This window comes from Pholis gunnellus (assembly GCF_910591455.1).
Source record: "Pholis gunnellus genome assembly, chromosome: 11".
Lineage (NCBI taxonomy): Eukaryota > Metazoa > Chordata > Actinopteri > Perciformes > Pholidae > Pholis > Pholis gunnellus.
This window is the reverse complement of record NC_136538.1, coordinates 24,832,798-24,842,022: the sequence shown is the minus strand read 5'-3', so window position 1 is coordinate 24,842,022 and position 9,225 is coordinate 24,832,798.

The window sequence follows — 9,225 nt, the reverse complement described above, 5'->3', positions numbered from 1 at the left end:
GAAATCACAAGATATTTATTCATTCATTCATCAAAGATTTAGTCATTGAAGCTGTTTTGACTAAAACGAGTAAATAGATTCTATGAAGTTACTTCATGTTGTGAGGAAAGAGCCTGAAGACGTTCAGATCAGGGAGTACAAAGTACACAATAAATACACACAATTATACATCATATTAGTTGTTTTCATGGTAACGTGATATTATGTCTCGTTCATATTTACACCATCAAGCCCTCACAGCCTCTCACTCACACACTCACCAGGTGACGTCAGTGAGTCCTCGAGGGTTCAGGGTTCAGGGTTTGAGGGTTCAGGGTTCAGGGTTCAGGGTTTAGGGGGACGTTGGGACTGGGCCTCTCTCTCTTCTTGGTGCTCCTATACCAGAAAAGATCAGTTTCTTCTTCTTCTCTTTTATTTGTGGTGGATGGATGAGGTCATCGGTACCAACGTGTTCACGTTCTTTGTTTCAGTGAGTTTAAACTTTAACATTTCATATTTAAAATGTGATGAAATTGACACAAAGATGCTTCTTTCATTTGATTCATCTTTAAAGTTTCACTGATGGAACAAAATGTTTCAGATGTTTTTAATAATGTTTCTGAGCTGATGCTAAGCTACGTCAAAATGCAGCTCTGCAGAGTGTGCTGTGATTGGTCAGTGGGCGAGCACGTGACTAAAGTGAAACTTATGCTTGCTAGCAGAACTCAGGTTGTAGCAGTCAGAGTTCAAGTGGAAAGAGTTTCTGGGAACGTCTTACTCAAGAAGGACATTTCCGACAAACTGGACATCGTAAGAAACGTCCCCGCAGCTAGCAGCCCTGACCAGCCAGGAAAAGGATTTGTGCGCCACTTTCAGTCCGCAAACTATGAACGGTATTCCCGGCCGACAGGGTCGGAGAAGAGTTGTAAATTGTATTGCTGGGAATGATCTGTTATTTGCGACTGAGCGTCTCGGTGTACGGAGCCGTGCTGGATGTCGTAACCTGAGCTTCCTGAGCAAGGCCGCTACACGACACCAAAGAACGGCGGGACACGTACAAGCCACGGCGCTCTTCAACACGTTTGGAGGGACCCGAGTGGATCTCCAGATCAACGAACAAGTTCTCAGGGATGTACTGCACAGCCGCGTTATTGAACTCTGTGTAAACAAAGACAGGAGGATGGACTTTGTATTAAATAGAACAGCATCTGGTAAGTGAAACTGCTTCTATTGTCTTTACATCTGCAGTGTGTTAATGTTGACGTGTGGTTTGTGGACATTGTTCCCTGATGTAAATACTGTTTGAATGGCCCTGTCACCATGAGGCTTTGCCTCTGTGTTCTGTGTGTCTTTGTGTAGCTCCTCACTCTACCTGTCAGTCACTCCCTCAGTCTAACTCCCTTCACCTGCCTCTGATCATTAATCAAGCACTTCCCCCTCATCAGCACACCTCCCCTCACCCGTTCATCGCTCTACATGACTCCTGTCCCTCAGTCACTCGTTGCCAGATCCTTGTCATGTCTTCCCGGTCTCATTGCTGCTGGATTCTCCCCTCGTCTCTCGTCGTGTCCTGTGAGTTTCCTGTCGGATGAACTTGTGCAATAAAAGACCTTCTTCAGGCTGCTCTGCCTGGTCTGCGTTTGAGTCCTCCATCATGCCCCGTGACAGGCCCTCGCTCTTTAGTGTGAGTGCTGCTGGAGTGATTTGTTGCTTTGTTGTAAATAAATGTGTCTGGTTCTCGTGAGTTCGCTCTTGTCTTTGTGTTCATTACATCGGTTTTGACCATATGCGTTGTCCGTTACTTACGAAGCCTCCCGTCCTTCGTGGGTTTAGGGTCCGATACTTGAATCTGTTTGGGCTGCTTTCTTTGACAAAGCAAGAATTATGGTCTGTAGAAATGGGGATTGTGTGGCGGTTGCTTAGCCCGGTTTGAATCAGTAGGAACAGCTGAACGCTGCGGGGAGAGTGTAGCGTGAGTTTGTGCGTGTTGTTTTCCTCACTAAGCTAGCTTAGCATAGCCTCGCAGAACACACAGCTGTGTTTTGTTTTGCTTCCGGGTCAGAAACTAAACAGACACACAAAACATTATATTCACCACAATTTAAGCTTCTGCATTTTCCAAACGCTCTAGTATTATTCAAACGTATTGTTCGGTTCGTTAGCCTCGTACCGAACGGTTTAATAGGAATACGTGATGTTCCACCCTAGAAACACATCAGCGCAGCTGTGGCGCCATCGTGAGGTTATTAGGTGGTGAGACAGCAGTGAAGGCCCAGGTATACGATGCACGGCCGCCACTGGGTTGAAGGAATGAGTCCAGAGAGTAATCTCAACATGTGCACCGTACAGAGGGACAGTGAAGAACCACAGCTCCTCAGGAGGAACTGTTGACACCGGAGCAGTTGCGCGCAGGTTGCTTTAGGGTGTGACTCCCGCTCACTGCTCACATGTCATGAGGAAGAAGAAGTGAACGCCTCGTGTCTTCATTGCTGCTGAACGTTACCGGTGTCCTACAGGACATCATGTTGCTGCTGTGGTACCATTCCTGGGACCCGTAACACACATGATTCATGTGTTCATAAGCCTGTAGTTCTTCATGAGAACCTTTACAAAGGCCGATCTATATCTCCACGCTGTGCAGAGAGACTCGATGTGAAGAACACAACACAAATAGTGGAATCTGTCCAAACCTCAGGACATCACACACTTGATCCGTTAGTTTAGGATCAGCTGTTCTTCTGTTTATTTCACTTCTTTAAATGAAAGAAAACAGGAAACATTTAAAGTGTCACATCACTTTAGTGGTTTTCTTCTCTTTGCTTCATAGCTGAAGATCAGAGGCACGAAGAGGACGAAGACGACCCACAATGCATCACTCCCGCAAGGTGTCTGCAGTGGCTCACGGGCCGAGGTCACGTCCCACTTCTTCCACCAGAGAAGAAGGATTCTGCTGTGATGCTCCACTTCAACATGATGCAGAGCAGCCTGTGGTCACAGTGTGTGTTGCCCTGTTGTGTCAGCGTGTGCAGACTAGTGTCCTCCCTGTACCACCATGAGGTCCTACGTCCACTTCACCAGCTTCTGATGGAGGCCTTTCATCTCGGCCAGAGGTGAACAATGTGTAGACGATGCTGTGAACGGCCTCTGCTCTTAAAGGTTCCATGTAGACTTGATACATGTTGAGCACAAACTGCTGCTGTGTTAATACTCTGTGTTCATTGTAATACTTCAACATACATGAGTTCCACAAACACAACACTTCAGACTGATGCACCCCGAGGCACAACAAGACGTCTTTCACTCCCAAAGACAAAGAGACGTTTCAAACAGGAAGTGAGTCCAAACTACTGAGAGCTGACATGGTGTCACCTTTAAAAAGTCCCCATCAGGACACAATCATGTGGAACTGTTGATCTGTGGAGGACTTCCTGTCCTCTGTCACTTTAACTAACAGAGGGATCCAGATCCTCCTCCATGAGGAGCAGCACTCCTCCTTTAAAGGAGGTCTCAGCTCCATGATTCTCTCCTTCTGCTCCAAAACAACCATCATAGTGACGTCAGAGACTCTCAGGAAGTCTTTCACAGGAGACACATGTCTGTCTCTGTTCCAGTGTGGACACATGTACACAAGTACATGATGTACTTGTACTGTACTGCAGTATCTCCATGTTGTACTACCTGATACTTGTGCTTCACTACATCCCAGAGGTACATGTTGTACTTTGTACTGCACTACATGTATCTGACAGCTGCAGTTACTCGTTACTTTACAACCGGAAGTCTCTGCTCAGCCACACAGCTGTTTCACTCTGATGATTAGTGGGCGGAGCTGTGAATTATGGGATGTCACCAAACGACCTGCATTGTGGGTAAGTTGCCCCTCCCTTCCTGTTTCTCTTTAGTTTCACTTCTGCAGCTCGTGGTGTCGCAGCTTCTTCTTCTCTGCTTCTAAAGGTTAGTAAGCGACTCTTTTCACGGAGGGACTCTTGAAGGACTCTTTGGTCCTTCAGGTCCAGCAGAAACTAGTTCAAGTGGACTTCAGAGGAGGACCAGTGAAGAAGAACAGAGCAACACGTCACAAAGTCTTCAGTGCGCGTGTCGCTCCTTCTTTCCTCGTGAAGGAACCAAAGTCACGTTTGACTTCAGTCTCGCGAGAAGAAGTTACAGAAATACTTGATGTTTTTCTTCAGTCAGCTGAAGACAAATGGATTTAAAGTGAAGTTTAGTAGTTACAGTGTGACGCAATCGTCCGCCCTAAAGCTACCGCACATCACTCCAAGGAGTACTTCTGGTCTGGATTTCAAAGTAAAGGATCGCGTGAGCTATTTGTGATTAAGGAACAGAAGAGTAATTTAAGATCCTATTATTATTATTATTATTATTATTATTATTATTCAGACTACAGTCAGATATAATATGAAGTATTTTACTGTGTACTCCAGCCACTAGCTCCCTGGGTCGGCTTACTGGTCGTACAGTTTAGTGTTTGAAAGTTTATTTTGTACTCACATTCTATTCTGCCTGGGGAAGCTCCAGCTTCAAGATGACTTTACCTCAGATAGATCTCTGCTTTAACACGTAACCCTGAATAACCCGCGTTAGAACCCTATTTATCTCCGTTCTGTGCTGCGTCATGTGAAGCAGCGGGATGACAGGTTAAGCTTTGTGAAGGCCTTTCACTATGGGATGAGATGTGCCGACACATTGAATTCATGCCTATCTCGTCATCATAGTTATTGTATAACAGACCGGTGGGTCTACCAAACGCTAATGGAAACCTGGTTGTGATCTCTTACTTGTTCTGTCTTTGAGTCTGAAGTCTCCGAGTCACTCAGTGACGTCAGAGAGTGAGCCCCCCGGAGCGTTCTGCGCCTTGTTAGGCTGAGGACCAGGCACTTAAAAGTGCTTTTAAAAACTGGACTCCCCTCGTTTTGTGGATTTACAACCTCTTATTTCAGAGGTTGTTGGTTTTATTTTATGAAAGTAAAATACAGGTTATTACAAATGAAACCGTTATGTCACACATTCCTACCAGGGGAAGCACAGCAGAGAACCGTTCTGTGTTACACACAACATACAAGGATGAAATAAGAGGATAGTCAGACTACTGGAGGAAAGGTTCCTCTAGTCGTGTTAGGTTGAACTGTAAGTTTAGAGAAGTGTAAAGAGGGGTGACGTCACAACACAAGAGGGAATACGCATTTACATCGTGAGGTCCAAAGCTTGAGCAAGAGAGCAGAAGTTGAACAGAAGACAGAACGAAGGTCACTGCTTATGTTCAGTCCTCCGCTAGAACCGGATGTGGGCAGGAAGCACCTTCCTCTATCTGCGGGGCCGCGGACGCGGGGACGAGCGCTGCTGAGCCCAAATCAGAAAAGGTGGGGGCTGAGCTGAGCGGCGCAGCAGCAGCACAAAGGTGGGGGCTGAGCACATCCGGGTAGTCTGTGTTTCCATATCTTATCTTATCTTTCAGGCACATTAGTGCATTTAAATCCGTTCACTCTGACGAGCAGAGATTCAACAACGAACAGGTCCTGATGTGCCACAGATCTAACGGTTCACTCATGACACCAAGACAGACGAGATGCAGACGATCATGTGGACGCATGTTACCATCCCATATTCAAACCTGTCCAGGGGGAAACTGCAGCGTGCTGTTAAAGGATGCATCAGTTCTGCACTGTTGACCTCTGGAAAGGTCATCCTATGATTGATCCAAACCCGTCTGAATGCATCGATGGCATCCTAGATATCCAGCGTGTGACTGAATCCCTGAACAGAAGCCGGAGCATCACAGAGAGCAGAGCTCACCCTGAGGAGAGAACGCTGACCCTTCATCACAACGCCAAGTATGTGAACTTCATGAAGATCTCTGGAGTAGTCTCTGCGTGAGGCTGTGAGGTCCCACAAAAGAGGGCAAGAATAACGGGTTCTTTTGCATGACCCTGAAGTGAACCCAGAACAGACCAGAACTGGGTTTTAGAGCTTTTGAACAGTAGTCCATCAATGTTCAACTGCAGTCTAACACATGTCCATCTGGAACCTCAGAGCAAACTCTGTTCAAGGTTTTACTCAGTGACTCTAGTATTCCAAAGTCAAAGTATTTACCACCACCTAGACTTTGATCATTATAAACAGTTTGGTTGTGAGAAGAGTTGCAGCATCCTTGGGGAGCAAAGGATTCATCCTCAAGATAGTCAGGAGTGCATTCAGAGCCACCAAAGAGACTTTAAAGGTCACAGCAGTCACACAGAGACGTCTTTAAGATGATCAGAAGGATTCCCATCAGAGATATCTGACTCTCCATCATCAGGCTGATGAAGCTGACCTCTGACCTCTGCAGCCTCGACATCTCCTTCACTCTGAAAGATGCCTTCATGGCTCGGATTCTTTCTACAGCTCTTTCTCACTTGTTGTCTCTCCATTGTTGGTCTAATCACCGTCACTAAACACTAAATGTCCTGAGAGCACCTTGAAGACTGTGGTGCAGGTCGGCATCAAGGACAAAGGAATCTGTAAAGACAATAGATATGCAAATTAGTTTCAAATGTGGGACCAAAATCACAGATGTGCACTTGGTTTCTTTGATGAAGTTTTAAATGAGAAAGTCCTGCTGAGCTGCATGACGACACGTTCACACCTTTAACTGTACATGTACAGCTTCAATCAAATGTTCTATCTGGAACATTATTATATTACATTCATATTTAAATTATCTGCATCTTATTTTGTGTAACTGATCGGTGATGAATATAACCCTAATCCTATTCCTAACCTTAACAATCAATCAGAACGTCTTTCCTCAACAGGCCCACGTTGTGTTACTACTACGGGCCGGTGGTACGTCGCATGTGGCCGCACCCTTACAGCACCGTGACATCTGATTTAATACATTTACCGACAAATTGGTCAAAGTCCTCAGCAAAAGAAAATAAAGTGATCATCATGTAGAAGTTAGCGTTTTATAATATGTCATGCCAAATCCAAGTAGCCCTCTGCTTTAATGCCTTAAACTTCATTTCTGATTCACAAGTATTGGATTTTACTGATGCAAACAGAATAAGCTAACCGGTGTCTCAAACGACGGTCGGTTCCTGGCAGACGCTCACATTGTGACGCCGGCAGGTTTTAATGAGGTGAGTTTGACCTTATATAATATAATCAGCTTCTAAAATGAGAGCTTTTCTCTATGAACACCTTTCAGCCCCTCAACAGACCTCCTCTCTATTCCGATGAGTGGAAACCCGACTAAGAACTGAACTAGCGCTAGCTAGCAAGAGTAGCTGCCGCTAAGAACATTTCAGCTGAGAGAGAATAGGGATCGAAACAGCAGTTTAAACACACACACTACGAACACACAATCTTTGATTGTGGGAAATAAAATATATATTTTTAACAAATGTGTTTGTACACCGATAGTGGACTGATCTGGTCTGATGAGGTTCACTGAGTACTGAAGGCAGACTGTTGTGTTCCCACTCACGGCGAGGTTCTGAGGAGCGCTTGGTATAAACTAAAGGCTCTCCCTCACGGGCGGTGCCGTTTGCTGGTGTCCTCCGAAGGATTTCACACAATAATCTTTACTTTCTTTTACGACTGTGATTGACTAAATGCAAACGAATGGAATAAAAACTAGGTAGATGTGCTATTTTATAATGTGTATTTAACTGGCAGTTGGTTGGACAAGACAATACATTTAGTGAAATGTAGACACGAGTGCGTAGATTCAGGACAGGCTGTAGTTAAACACAACGTCATCTTCCCTGCTGCACCTGCATAAAGAATGCGGGTGTTGGTGTAATCGGTTCTGGCCCAGCAACGACATGTATACTTCACAGCGAGTTGCATTCAGTCGGTGTTGTGGGTCAAACACTAACCACATAGTATTGGGCCATGACCCATGGAACAACCTTTGGCCCAGTAACAGATCTACTACCAACATATTGTAACGTACGTTCACCTCTGGGCCCATTCTGGCACATACACAGAACATCTGTCCGTCAGTCAGCCGACACTGGCAGAGGACAGACAGTCGGCCCAGAACTGACTGCTATCTGGGTCAGAGGTGATGAAGGTTACCCAGATCACAGAATAAAGACACTTTACGCACAGTTTAGGTGTATTTTCCCTTTAACTCACGAGATGCAGGCAGCATGTTTTATACTTAATGTGAATATAATTCATACTTTGTTGGCATCTTATTCTGTAAACCGGATGTTGTCTCACGTTAATCTGTCCGCTAACTTTCTTAGCTCATTCTTGAGGCTCATACGTGACGTCATTGGTTGATCCTAAAGGCGCGTTCACACCAAACGCGACGTGAACGAGCCTTGAGAACGTTCCTCAGACCAACATCTTCACAACACCAACCTGCAGTTTGTCTCCACTTCTCTGTAGCATCTGTTAGCTTGTCTCTGTAGCATCTGTTAGCTTGTCTCTGTAGCATCTGTTTCATATGTAGCATCTGTTTCATATTTCATTATATTCATTTATTTAGATAATGTTTCATTATGTTTATCATTATTATGACCATTATCATTATTATTTGTTTCCTCAGTTGCTCTGCTTCAGTGCAGCTTGTTTTAAGTAGAGCTTCTATCCAATCAGATGTCTCCTCTCTGTCTCTAGGCAGAATAGAGGCCCGAGGCAGTTTAACAAAGAAAGGAGGATGGACTTTGTCTCTAAATGGTGAACAGCAGCTTTGGTAAGTGAAGTGCTTTTGTTTTTACATCTGCAGGAGCTTTAACTGCCATAAATATTATTTATGTGATTATTTAATATGCTTGTTTATATATTATTATTTGTACAACTTGTTTTTATGAAGATGGATTTTCGTTTGGTTTTACATGTGATAGGAACAATTGTTACGTCCTTTGTTGTGCTGGGGACACATTTAGTCGTGGCACAGAAACAAGAAGACACGTGAAGAAGAAGAAGTCTAAATACTCTTTAACTTTAAGTGTTAAAGTTTAGTTTAAGTGTTAAAGTGATCATCTTTGAAGATTCATGTGTCTTCAAGTGGACTCATTTTCCCTCTCGGCGTTGACAGATGAATAAATCCGTCAGTAACAAGAACTATGGAGTCGTGTATTTCCTGTAGTAGGACGGCACTGAAGGCCCAGAAACACACGGCCCAACACCATTGAGTCTCTTTCCATCAGTGTTCATGTCTGAATGAAGCTGTGAGGTTCATGTAAAAGTCTCCTCTGTCTGAATGACTTCATGTCATCACTTTAACAAACACAT